We start from the raw sequence: 13,922 nt of genomic DNA on the forward strand, positions 1-13,922 counted from the left end.
TTCATATATGTGTTGGTTGAATGGAATAGTATCTAGCACTAAAAGAGAATAAAATTGTGGCATTTACAGGTAAATGGATGGAGTTGGAGAATATAATGCTAAGTGAAGTTACCCAATCCCCCAAAACCAAATGCTTTCTCTGATATAAGGATGTTTTCTCTGATATAAGATGCTGATTCATTATCACCAACTAACTGGGCTGGCGACCTATGCTGGGTTCCCAAAAGCTGGCTGCACCAGTAAGTTACGAAAACGGTAAAGAAAACACATAAGAACACAGAAATGCCTTTTCAAAATCCGGGACAGCTCTCAACCTTAGGGGTCCATTGGAAAGAGAGAGAGAGAGCCACCTGAATTCTTTATTCTTATGTAGGGGGAACACACAAATGAAGGTTTGATGGACTGTTCTTGCCAAATAAAGCAAAGGGTCAGGTTTCAGGGGGTGGAGTCTTGCTTGTGATGTCTTGTGGTCAGTAGATTGATTGACACACCCATCTCAGGTGCTGTGTGGGATCAAAAAGCAGAGGGGGCGAAAAGGACACAGATGTGCACAGCCCAGACAGAGCAGCAACGTCAGTCCAGTTCATTAAGCGCTCAAAATGCTCACAGTTCACACACACAGCCTATGGCTGGCCCGCAACAATTCAAAATGGGGTTGGCGGGAACAAGGGAGGATTAGATGAATTTTAGATAGAGTAAAGGGGAGGGAGGGGAAAGGAGGGGGCACCAGGGTAGGAAAGATGGTGGAACAAGACAGACATCATTACCTTGAGTACATGCTTGAAGACACAAATGGTGTGACTCCACTTTGTGTACAACCAGAGATATGAAAAATTGTGCTCTATGTGTGTAATATGAATTGTAACGCATTCTGCTGTCATATATAACAAATTAGAATAGAAAAGATGAGGATAATTTTAAAAAAAATCTATAACAATGTACTACGTAGAAATATACATTTTATGTAAAGTTACAGAGAAAGTTTAGAGGGATTGAGTATTAGTGGCACAGGCAAAAAAAAAAAAATACGAGGTCTTTCTGCCTCTTATCTCCTTTGTTCTTCTGCCTCTTTCTGTCATCCTCTGCCAAATCCCAGGAAGTTGTCCCAAGAGCTGCCCGTTGTCCAGCACTCATATTTGCCACTTATTTCTTGTTTGAAAACAGGTCATTTGTTTCTAAAATACCTCATATTACTCTCATAAGTACTACAAAGTGTGGTCTCTTAATATGCCTACAAAGTAGATTAGTATTAATAACTTACTTCATGGCTGTCCAGAAAGAAGTTATAAAAATTGCTTTAATATAAAAATCATATTTTAGGGGTGGGGTGAGCTCAGTGGTATAGCACTTGCCTAGCATAGCAAGTGCAAGGCTCTGGGTTTAATCCCCAGCAATGCAAATATAAATAAATGAATTTTTTAAATTGCATCATTTTAAAAGCCAGATGACTAAACAGATTGCCTAAAGGAGACATTTTGGCAATTTTGTTAAATAAAGCCTGATTGGAAGATGGCTCATCTTCCACTAAAATGAGTCAATAATCAATGTTTTATTATTTCCACTGTCTACTTACTAGTTGCAAGGTATTTATGGTGTTATAGGAAATTTCAATTGGCCCCAAAATTTCTTTCTATTCCATTTTGCTACTTCCATAGGACACCTTACATTTTTTTTTCCACTAGAGATTGAACCCAGGGATGTTTTCCCACTGAGGTATAGCCCCAGCCCTTTTCATGTTTTATTTTGACATAGGGTCTTGCTAGGTTGCTTAGGACCTCACTAAATTGCTAAGGCTAGCCTCAAACTTGTGATCTGCCTTCCTCAGCCTCCCTAGTTGCTAGGCTAACACCTAGGATTTTAATAATAAAAATACAAACTTTGCTGGTATCCTTTCCTACTTGATATTTCAGCACAGGGCGTTGCAAGTTTTTTTATTTTTATTTCTTTTTTTCTTCCTGATATAAAAATCTCAGATTTGTATAAAAAAGATATGAGACTTTAGAGATAGTAAATAACCTTATTTGTGTTTTCAGTGGTTGGGAACAGAGCTGGAGTATTTTGTTGCCCACTCTCAACTTTAATGTTACCAGTCTCAAGGATAGCAGGAGTTTTCAGTGTATCAAGTAATGAATTAAATAAGCAAGGTTTTTTTTTTTTGTTGTTGTTGTTCTTGCTGTTACTTTGCAGGCAATATTAGCACATTAGTTGTAATTTGTTCTCTCTCTTTTTAAAAATTTTTCTTTTGCAGTTGTAGATGGACAGAATGCCTTTATTTGTTTATTTTTATGTGGTGCTAAACCCAGTGCCTCACATAATGCTATGCAAGCGCTCTGCCACTGAGCTACAGCAGACCTGTAATTTGTTCTTAAGTGACTACCAGAAAATTGGTTAATTATGGAAGGAGTGAATGTCCATTAAATTGTAAGAGTGTAAATTAGTATTAAATATAGAGGTAGCAGAAATCTGAAGCCAAATTGTGCCTGTTTCTGAGAAGGGAGGTTCTCTATATACAGCTGCTGTGTTTGGAGACAGTGTTATTTTCTTGTACTCCTTGGTTCTCTCATGTTCCATAAACAAGGTACTTAATTGTTTTACAAACAACTTAGAAGAGATAGTACCCCATTTGCATAGATAATCCATTTTTAACCTTTTAATTATATAAAGTGACTTTTAAATTTAAATCAAAATAGTTTTCTAATTAGAAAAGGAATACATGCTGAGAGCAAAAGACTTACCTAGAAAAATATCTATGCCTGACTTTAGCATTTAACACTTTGGTGAGCACACCCATGTACACACTAATACAATTACATACACAGGCACACATACATGAATTGTCCTCTCACAAATTCCCCCTTTTTTTTTCATTTAGTAGAATATCATGCACATGTCCCAAGCAGCAGGTCATCTCTGATATGTTAAATAGCTGGAGGATGTTACATAGTATTACATTGTAGGGATTTATGTCCTTCATGTAATCAGTCTGTCTCTTATTATTGAGCACAATATTTCAATTTTGAAACTCTTAATACTTTGATGAATACCTTATGTATACATAAATGATGCATTCATGATTTTTAAAGTTTGTAAATTTTTTATAGTTTAATGTATTTTAATAGCTAACTTACAGGAACAGCACAGAAGAGAGACAACATTAAAAACATGTACTTGCATGTAGGACAACTCAGAAAAGCATAGTGAATGGATGGAATCTACTCTATGATAAAAATGCTACAAACACATCTTAGTGGCTGTCAATAAGAAATGTACTTGTTTAAAAAAATCCAAATGCTGGCATTGTCCAGAAAAATTTAAGAGTTTTATTTATAATTATTATAAAGTTGAACTGCTGAAACTTGTTCACTGAAACATTTTGATTTGCATTAATGCTTTACATCCCTGCATTTATATTAAAAATTTACACACAAATGAAAATGGAAAAACAGCCAATACCTGATTTCTGTCCTCTATTTTTCCACTTGCAATCATATACTTAGGTTCCTTTTGACCCCTTGGAAAAAAATATCTAACGTTCAGAACTACCAATAATAGGAAGAAGAGAGGAAAAAAAAAAAAATATATATATATATATATATATATATATATATATATATTTTTTTGAGAATGAAATGTTTCCCATCATAGTGAATTCTTAAGAAAGTTCTCCACGGATGCGGTGGCGTGCTAATTGAATGTCTTTTGGCATAGTTATTACACGTTTGGCATGGATAGCACACAGGTTGGTGTCTTCAAAAAGGCCAACCAGATAGGCCTCACTTGCCTCCTGCAAAGCGCCAATATCTGCGCTCTGGAAGCGCAGATCTGTTTTGAAGTCTTGAGCAATTTTCGCACCAGGCGCTGGAAGGAGAGTTTGTGAATCAAGTTCAGTGGACTTCTGATAACGTCTAATTTCACGGAGTGCCACAGTACCAGGCCTGTAACGATGACCTCATCTTCACCCCGCCAGTAGAGGGCGCACTCTTGCGAGCAGCTCTTGTTTTTTGGGTGCTTTACCACCGGTCGATTTGCCGGCGGTCTGCTTTGTACCAGCCATGGTAGAAAGACCTCCTTGCTTACTCCCCTTATCCTTTGGCTGGAGCTCAGTGAGCTAGAGGCAGTGTGGTGGCTGTGAACACCTAGTTTGTAAATTTTTTAAAATAAAAAAATGAAGTATATTGGATAACCTCAAAGTCCCTTTTGTTCTCTTCCCTGTTAGCCTCTATTATTTTTCCCGAGTTAGTTTATAAGTTATATAATACTGCTTTGTACATTCAGACAAGTTAATAGATGCTATTGAACCAGGGATACTAGAGATGATTATGCCATGAACAACTATGTACAATGATTCTGTATTTGTCCCTGTGTATCATTTATCATTTCCAGATAGAGCTTTGACATTACCCAGGATGGGTTTGAACTCCTGATATTAAATAACCCTCCCACCTTGGCCTTCTGAGAAGCTCAGACTACAGTTGTTCCACATCACATCCAGCTGAGATTGGTTTTTCTTTTTTTCTTTTTCTAGTGACATTATGCTGGAGATACAATATTAGAGAATGTGGTTCAGCAGGAGGAGGACACATACCAAAAAAGAGAAAGATTTGGTGTCCAGGAAATGGAGAAGCCAATATTTATAGACTAGTGAAGGGAAAGAAGGATAGCTATGTACTTGTCCTAAACATTAACCAGTTCAAATTGGAGTAGGATGATGAAAACTGGAGGAAGACGAGATCGGGCGCGTTCAGGGTGGTATGGCCAGAGTATTACGCAGCACTAAAAAATGACAAAATCATAGAATTTGCAGGGAAATGGATGGCACTAGAGCAGATTATGCTTAGTGAAGCTAGCCAATCCCTAAAAAACAAATACCAAATGTCTTCTTTGATATAATGAGAGCAACTAAGAACAGAGCAGGGAGGAAGAGCAGGAAGAAAAGATTAACATTAAACAGATACATGAGGTGGGATGGAAAGGGAGAGAAAAGGGAAATTGCATGGTAATGGAGGGAGACCCTCATTGTTATACAAAATTACATATAAGAGGTTGTGAGGGGAATGGGAAAATAAACAAGGAGAGATATGAATTACAGTGGATGGGGTAGAGAGAGAAGATGGGAGGGGAGGGAGGGGGGATGGTAGAGGATAGGAAAGGTAGCAGAATACAACAGTTACTAATAGGGCATTATGTAAAAATGTGGATGTGTAACCGATGTGATTCTGCAATCTGTATTTGGGGTAAAATTGGGAGTTCATAACCAACTTGAATCTAATGTATGAAATATGATATGTCAAGAGCTTTATAATGTTTTGAACAACCAATAAAAAAAATTAAAAAAAAAAAAGAAAACTGGAGGAAGTCGTCTAGGAAGAAAAGGAGAAAACATTTTGAAATTCCGGCACATCATTACACAGTGCCAGGGTACCAAGATCAAGAAACTAGACCAAGAATTTCTGGGGTTGGTGGGATGGGGAACAGGTCACACATCAAGGAACTGGAATCAGAACAGCACCAGACTTCTCAACAGCAATGTGGGATGCTGAAAGATAGTGGAGCAGTGCCTTCAAAATTCTGAAGAAAACGACTTTCAATCTAAAAATTCCATCCCTACTCAGACTATTCTATTAATGCCATGTGCTGAGTTATCGCGTCTCATGACTAAACCAGTCAGGGCCACTCCAAGCGAATTTGGGAAATAAATAAAGACACAGACACAGAAAGTACCTTTTCTTTGAGCTCAGTGACCGCACCTCAGCTGCAGCTTCTGCAAGGGGGGGGGGAAAGGCAGGCAAGAAAAAGAGTGAGGAGCGCATGCTGAATTCTTTTATCAGAGAGAAGCCATTCAAATGAGGCAAGGGGTAGGTAGGATGACAAAGGAATAGATGAGTGTAACTCAACCCCAGTGGGGTGACGCCTGCAGCTGAAGCCATGCCTTGTTATCCGGCTGGGGTAATGCCCAGGTTACTGTGACCTGGCACTGCCATGCCAGGCTGAAGGTAATAATTGGTAGACTATTTATAGACTTAAAGGCATCTGCATCCAGGGCAGCTCCTGACACTCAGTGATAAATGTTCTAGAACTGCTAGAATTGTAGAATCATCATTTTGCAACTATTAGATGAAGATCTGTATAGGTGAGAATCAAGTGGATATTCAATCTAGGCAGAAATTGAACAAAGAGCAGAATATTTGCACTGTCTTAAATATCTCCCAGGGAAATAATTTTTGTTGCAAGAGAAAGCTCAGTAACTATCTAGAAATCTATCTAGTCAAACCTTGATTGATGACTAAAATTCACACCATCAATGAAGGGCAGATGGAAATTGCTCCTTCCATCAGGATAACCTGAGGAAGCACATCACTTCTGAGTATTCTAGCCAGAGATGAACTATCTGAATCTAACCACAAGGATGTACCCAGTGTGGGGGGCTGCACTGTCCTTGAGCTAAGCATGCCCTCTCAGCCTTGAGTAAAGGGGTTTTGGTTTGTCCTGTGCGAAGCAAGTGGCCTTCACCTTCAGTCGGTGCTTCAGCTCTGGACTTGGGCATTACCCAATGGGATTGGACAACCCCCTTTTGAAAGCTTATCCTCTGTCTTATTTGGTGAAGAACATTCTATCAAAACTCCTTTGTGTGTTCCCCCTATAAAAATAAAGAGATTCAGGGTGCACACTCTCTTTTTCCAGCTCCTTCCAGCACCTTTGAGAGTGGAAGTTGACCCTTAAGGTCGCAGAGCAGTCCGTCCTTCCATCTGAGAAACTCATGCCCGCATGTTGCGTGATTTCTGGGCAGTTTTCTTAGTTGAATACTGCAGCCAGCTTCTTTGAACCCAGCCTATCTGGTCAGCACGGGACGCTGGCAAAATGGAGTATATTCTATTTCAAAAAGAGTTTCTGTATTCTTAAAAAAATATAAATGTCAAACAAACAAACAAAAAGACCTCAGAAAATATTCCATATTAAGGATGACTAAGGAGACATGACGACTAAAGGCAATGCTTGATCTGACTGGATCTTCTACCAGAGGGAAAATAAACTGCTATCAAGAGCATTTTGGTCTGTATCTGTTATAAGAATTGTAATGCATTCTGCTGTCATATATAAATTAAAAAAAATTAATTAAAAAGGAAAACATTTTGGGGCTTCTTTCCAATATTAGAATATAGACAATAGATAAAAGCATTGAATCAATGTTAAATTTCCTCAAGTTGAAAACTGATGATCATGTAAGAGTAAAGTAGTTGGTTTTATGAAAACATATACACTGAAATAAAACTTCTGGTCCTGAGCACTTTGGATAAGGGGTACTCAACTAGTTCAGAATTTGTCATCTTTTAAATAACTACTGTATTATTTGAATATTTACAGGTCAATTCTTTACTGCCTAGATTCTCTCATGAATCTTTGAGGATGTGACTGTAGGCTAGTTGCACCGATCCACACTTTCTTACTTTTGTGTTTGGTTTATACTATGCACTTTTTCTGTTTTTTTTTGTTCCCCCATTTGCTTTTCCATCTAACAAACTCCTTTGTTCTAAATTAAGTCCATGGCCTACATTAAATCCTGTCACTTCTATAAGAGTTTCAGATTTTGCTTCATGCAAATCACTCCTTCTACTATGTTCTAATAATGTTTGAAAAAAACCTACATTATCTTTGACAGTTTAGCTATTAATCTTGAAGTCTCCACTTCCTAGGATTGCACTTGGCATATAGTAGATATTAATAAATGCTGGTGAGGGGATCGTTGGCCATGTGAAAGATTTTTAGAACTTTCTATCAAATTTAGCATTTTTTAGCGATCTATTGTGTCTATATATTACTTTTGTTTTTTTTTCAAATGTTTAATTCATTTAAGTTAAATCTTTAAAATAAACAAGTATAAAATAAATATTTTAACTAAAAATGAATATTCTGAGAAAATATATACACTGAAGTACTTATGGATAAAGGGCCATGATGCAGCAAGTAACTCTGAAATATTTTAGAAAAAAATTTATCACTATCATCTGTTCATCTCTGAGAGAGTGAGAAAGAGACGGAGAGAGAGGAAGAAAAAGCAGATGTTAGAATGGTTCAAAATATTAACAAGTGAATTAGGCCATATGCTCTTTCTATTCTTTTTTTGGGATCGGGGGCAGAGGTACCAGAGATTGAACTCAGGGGCACTCAACCACTGAGGCACACCCCCAGCCCTATTTTTTATTTTATTTAGAGACAGGGTCTCACTGAGTTGCTTAGCACCTTGCTTTTGCTGAGGCTGGCTTTGAACTTGTGATCCTCCTGCCTCAGTCTTCCAAGCCGCTGGGATTACAGGCGTGCATCATGGCTCATGAAGGTTATTTCTATTCCTATAACCCTTCTATAAAGTATAAATTACTTCCACATTAAAAAAGCAACATAACGGTATTTTAGGTATTCAGGAACTAAATAATTTAAATGTACAAGAATATAAGAGTGGGTATGCTTCAGAAAAATAAAGAAATAGCCAAGAAAAACAGTCCAGGAGATCCAGAAACTGGAGACCCAGCACAGGAGGAGGATGTCTCCTTTTAGAAAGCAATTGTATCCCGGGGTTAGGCAGAAACCAGTCCAGATTATAGTAGAAGGATAAAAGGACTGTAGGAGGAACAGCTCCTCAAGGAAAACAACAACAACAAAACCCTGATGGATTCCTTGGGGTGTGTGAGTGCATGAAACAAAATATACTGTTGTCTAACAGGGCAGTGGAAGAAAGCAGTCATAAAGAATAAAACAAGTTAAAACAAATATCCAGGCAACTATGAAAGAAAGAAAATGAAACCATAACTTACAACTTAGCTTAGAAAATAGTATTCACACAGTCATGATCATGTAAATGCTGTATTTTGTTATAATCAAACCTTTTGATATAATAAGTTATAATAAATATTGGGAGAATAGTAGAGTATGTGGAACTGCCAAAAAGCAAAATCCTTAACAATCGCAGGAGCTCAACAGATTCCATCTAAAATGAATAACTCCCTCGGTGAAGAGCAGCACAAACCTATGTGGCAGCTACAGTCAGTGTCCCCAGTTCTTCCTTCTACCTGGGTTTTGTTCGCATTCCCTTCTGCCATTAGTCATGCACAGCAAGAGACATCTTCAGGGGGTAAACCTGTCTCATTTCAAGTCAATGGTTCTACAGCCCTTTCTGATCAGCTAGGGCGTGGCAGTGTGCTGCAGATGTGCCCAATAGCACCCAAAGGAGGGCTTGTGAGGGGCTTCAAGGAGTAGATCTTTTGCTTATAGAAGACATACTTAATGAAGTGGACTTTAGGTATTGTCACGTCTGTATGTGGCATTTGTGCTGTTGCAGACTTCTTGTGAGCTGAGGGGAGCAAGCCAATGAGGCAGAGGGGAGTTTCAGAGAAGTGGAGACCTGATCACACTGAGCCTTATATTTTCTTTATATATTTATATATTTCTTTAAAAAAAATAAAATCCATAAGAAAGAAGAAGAGAGGGGAGGGGAGGAGAATGAAGGAGACAGAGAGGTGAGGAGAGGGAAAGAAAATCTAAGTTCTTCACCTAGATGTAGCTATGAATACTTAGGGTGCATATTAGTCAAGTAATTTTGCATATCTAAGTGTGTGTGTAATATATATATATATATATATATATATATATATATATGATTTTCTATCATATGTGCTATATATTTGTATGTATATACAAACAATTTTTTAAAACACTAATGGGGCTCATTCTATTGACCAGGGCTCTTTAAGCTTGAATGTGCTTAAGAGTTGTCTAAATGGCTTCTTAAACACAGATAACTAGGTCTCATTCACAGAATTTCTACACTGCAGGAAGTATAACTCAGTCTTCCCAAGGACTAGAAGATATGCCCCTGCAGTCCTGCCACCTCAGCCCCTCTGAACACCATAACGCACATCCCCCTTTCCCTTTCTCTCCCCACTATGAGGCAATGACCTTTCCAAATTCTAGATCCTTCTCCTCAGAGAAGCATGAAGCCTGTGTTGCGTCTTCTCCCCAGTCTAGTTATTTTCTCAATAAACTTATCCTTTTAACAGCAAATGTCTGTGTTGAGGGATTCTGAGTTGATGTTTATCTTTTTCTAAACACAAACACTTATTAAATGCTCCTGTGGAGGGGAAAAAATCTAGATTTTCAGTGTTTGGGAGATATCTGTTCTGTCCTCTTGGGAGAGAACAAAAATAACTCTCATTTGATGACTGACAGAATCAAAGATAAGAAAACAAACCATAAGCCACTTTTTTTTTTTTTAAACCACCCTGCAGCCCAGGATATGCCAGATGCTATAGTAATCACTGGTACAACCCAACAGACGATCCTCTTTGTGATGTTTTCTGCCTCACCCTTGACTGATTTACTATGTTCTTTGCAACATATTTTCCCTCCCAAATGACTACTAATGCTAATTCTGTTTGATTTTCCTCCCACCTCAAAACTGTGGAGATAATGAACACAGGCTGGCAGAGACTTCCAGGGAACTTAGAAGACCTGAATCTAAAATGATAACTGTGCCTTAGAGACAAACCTATTCTAAAATAAAGTGCTATGTATGTATGGTTTGGATATGGTTTCAGCGTGTCCCCTAATGGTTTATGTGTTGGAAGCTTGGTCTCCAGTGCAGCAATATGAAGAGATGGTGGGACCTTTAAGGGATGGAACCTAGGAGGAGGTCTTTAGGTCATTAGGAGTTTCCCCTATAAGGAATAAATGTGGCTCTCATGGGACAACATTTATTAGTTCTTCAGAGTTACTATAAAAGAGCAAGCCTTCTCAGCTAGTCTCTCTCTCTGGCTTTCTGTTTCATCATCCGATCTCTCCCTATTGCACATGCTTTTGCTATGATGCTACCCACCATGTTTTGATACAGCCAAGGGGCTCATATAAGAGCCAGCACCATGCTGCTCCAAAACTGTGAGATAAATAAGCCTGTTTTTTTTTAACAAGTTATCCAGCTTCAAGTATTTTAGAATAGCCATGGAAGATAGACTAACACATGATATGTTCTAATAACTAATGATACACATGATAGTTAACAACATATTGGTGGATCAGTAAATAAATATATTCATTTTTTCTCCTAAAAATATTTATGGGGATTCTCATTATGCTCTAGGCGTTGAACTGGGATAGAGATATAGTGGTGAATAAGTCTTCATCCTCTTGAATCTTATAATCTTGAGTGGGAGACAGATAGTGGAGCAGATAATTGAACAAGTTATTATAATTTTGGGAAGCACTTGAAAGACTTATTTTACAGTCTAGAATGTGGTATATTGTAGAGACTGTCCTATGTGTATTTTAAAAGAATGTGAACTGTGCTGTTGTTGATTAAACTGATTGCTACCTGCCTTTGAGGTCAAGTTGGTTGATACAGTTGTTCAATTCTCCTGTATCCTTGCTGATTTAATGTCTAATTTTCTATCAGTGATTGAGAGTAGAGTATTGTAGTCTCCAATTATCATAGTCTCTTTCTTCATAAAATTCTGCCAGTTTTAGTTTTAAGAATTTAAAAAGTTTTTTGGGGGCGCATATATGTCAATATTCATTCTTCAGGCTGAATTGTGCTTTTAAAATATTTAAATTAAAAAATTAAAGTAGCAGTTAAAAATCTGTCTGACATTAATATAGCTATTTTAGCTCCTTTATGGTTACTATTCTGCATATTTTTAGTTTAATTGTGCCTCTGATTCTAATTTGTGATAATTTAAAAGATTCATATTGTTAATCTTTGCCTTATGATTAAATTTAATCCATTTACATTTAATGTAATTACTAACATGCTAGGATTTAGTCTACAACTTTGCCCTTTGTTGTCTGTATTGTTTTTCTTGTTCCTATGTTCTTCAATACCTTATTTTATGTTGTATAATATTTTTATGTACCATTCACATTTCTTTGTTGTTTATTTACTGTATTTTTTTTTTTGGAATTGTTTTCTTAGAGAGTGCCCTGGGTTTTACAATAACAACTTGAAACAATCTAATTCAGATGAATTCTATCTTAATTTCAGTAGTATATATAAACTTTACTCAAGTAGTGTCCATTCTTTCCCTATCTGTTGTGCTATTATTATCATACAAATTGCTTCTTTTTACCTTATACATTCACTTATGTAGTCAGCTTTAGCAATTCTATTAATTTCTTGTGAAGCTTTGAGTTATCATCTAGTTTTCATTCTTTTCATCCTGACTTTATTAAATATTTCTGTAGAATGTATCTGCTAGAAGCAAACTCTCTCTGTGTTTATCTGGGAGTGCCTTAATTTCTCCTTTTCATTTGAAGGATAGTTTGCTGGGAATAATTCTTGTTTATCAGTCTTTTTCTTTCAGCACTTTAATAATTCCTTCTACCTTCTAATGCCATAATTTCTTTTGATAAGTCATCTATTAATTTTACTAAGGATTCCTTGTACATGCAGAGTTCTTATTCCTCTTATTCCTTTCAAGATTCACTCTTTGGCTTTTGAAATTTGACTATGACAAGTGTAGGTACATTTTTTTTTTTTAATCTTGTGTGAGTTCTATAGTTTGCATCTTAAATGACCACCAAAAGCTCATCTGTTAAAAGCTTGGTCCCTGGGCTGGAGTTGTGGCTCAGTGGTAGAACACTTGTCTAGCATGTGTGAGTCCCTGAGTTTGATCCTCAGCACTACATAAAAATAAATAAATAAATAAAGGTATGTGTCCAACTACAACCAAAAAAAAAAAAGCTTGGTCCCTGTGATGGCAATATTGGAAGTGGGACTTTTAAGAGGTAGGCCTAGCAAGAGGTCTTTAGGTCACTGGGGACATGCCTTTGAAAGACATGGTAAGAACCCAGATCTCTCTTTGCTTTGTTTTGCTCCTTGCCCATGAGGTAAGTGATTTTTCTCTTCCACATGCTCTTGCCATGATGTGCTGCCTTACCCCAGCCCCAAACCATTGGGCCAATTGATCATGATTGACCTCCAAAGCCAAAATATACCTTTTTTCTTTATACATTGATTGCCTCAAATATTTATGATATTAATGGGAAGCTGACTAACACAATGGGGTACATTGAATTTTTAGGTATGTAGATTAACGGTTTCCATCAGATTTGGGGGTTTTGGCCATTATTTCTTCAAATTTTCTTTTACCCCCTTTTCTCTCTCTTCTTGTCAACTGAGATTTTCATCATGCAGATATTAGTGTGTTTGGTGATATTTATGGATCTTTAAGGCTCTTTATTTATTTTTCTTAATAATTTCTTAATAATTTGCCTATTTCTAAGACTAATAACCTCGGGTCTATCTAGTTTAACAATTTGGTCTTCTGCTACACTAAATATGCTGTGGATCTCTTATTGAAACTTTTATTATTTATTTGTTTATTTTTGGTACTAGGGATTGATCCCAGGGACTCTTAATTACTGAGCAACATCCCCAACACTTTATTAAAAAATATTTTATTTAGAAACAGGGTCTTGCTGAGTTGGTAGGGCCTCACTAAATTGCTGAGGCTGGCTTGGGACTCACAATCCTCCTGCCTCAGCCTCCTGAGCTGCTGGGATTACAGGTGTGCACCCCTGTGCCCAGCTCAGAATTTTTATTTGGTTATTTTTTGTTATATCTCTATGTGTTGATATTCTTTATTTGGTTTGACAATATTGTCATACTTTAATTTTTTTGGATGTGGTTTCCTTCACTCTTTGAACATATCGATGAAAGCTAATTTATAACCTTAGTCTAATAAGGGATAGGTTCTATTGACTATTTTTTTCCCCCTGTCTTTGGGTCATTATTTCTTTCTCTTACCATGTCTTATAATTTTTTTTTTTGTTCCTGAAAACTGAACATTTTAGAAAACACAATTTAGCAACTCTGGACATTAGATTCTATCCACATGATTTATTACTGTTGCTGACTTTGTTTAGTGACTTTTCTTGTTAAT

The 13,922-nt window shown here is 37.0% G+C and overlaps 1 pseudogene; it reads right to left on the reverse strand.

The window, feature by feature from the left end:
• Window positions 1-3,652: 3,652 nt before the first annotated feature.
• LOC124087863 (histone H3.3A-like) lies at window positions 3,653-4,054 on the reverse strand (annotated as a pseudogene).
• Between the last annotated feature and the right edge of the window lie 9,868 nt (window positions 4,055-13,922).

Source organism: Marmota monax, unplaced genomic scaffold, assembly GCF_021218885.2.
Source record: "Marmota monax isolate L192 unplaced genomic scaffold, Marmota_monax_Labrador192_F-V1.1 WCK01_AAM20220418_F8-fsc00021, whole genome shotgun sequence".
Lineage (NCBI taxonomy): Eukaryota > Metazoa > Chordata > Mammalia > Rodentia > Sciuridae > Marmota > Marmota monax.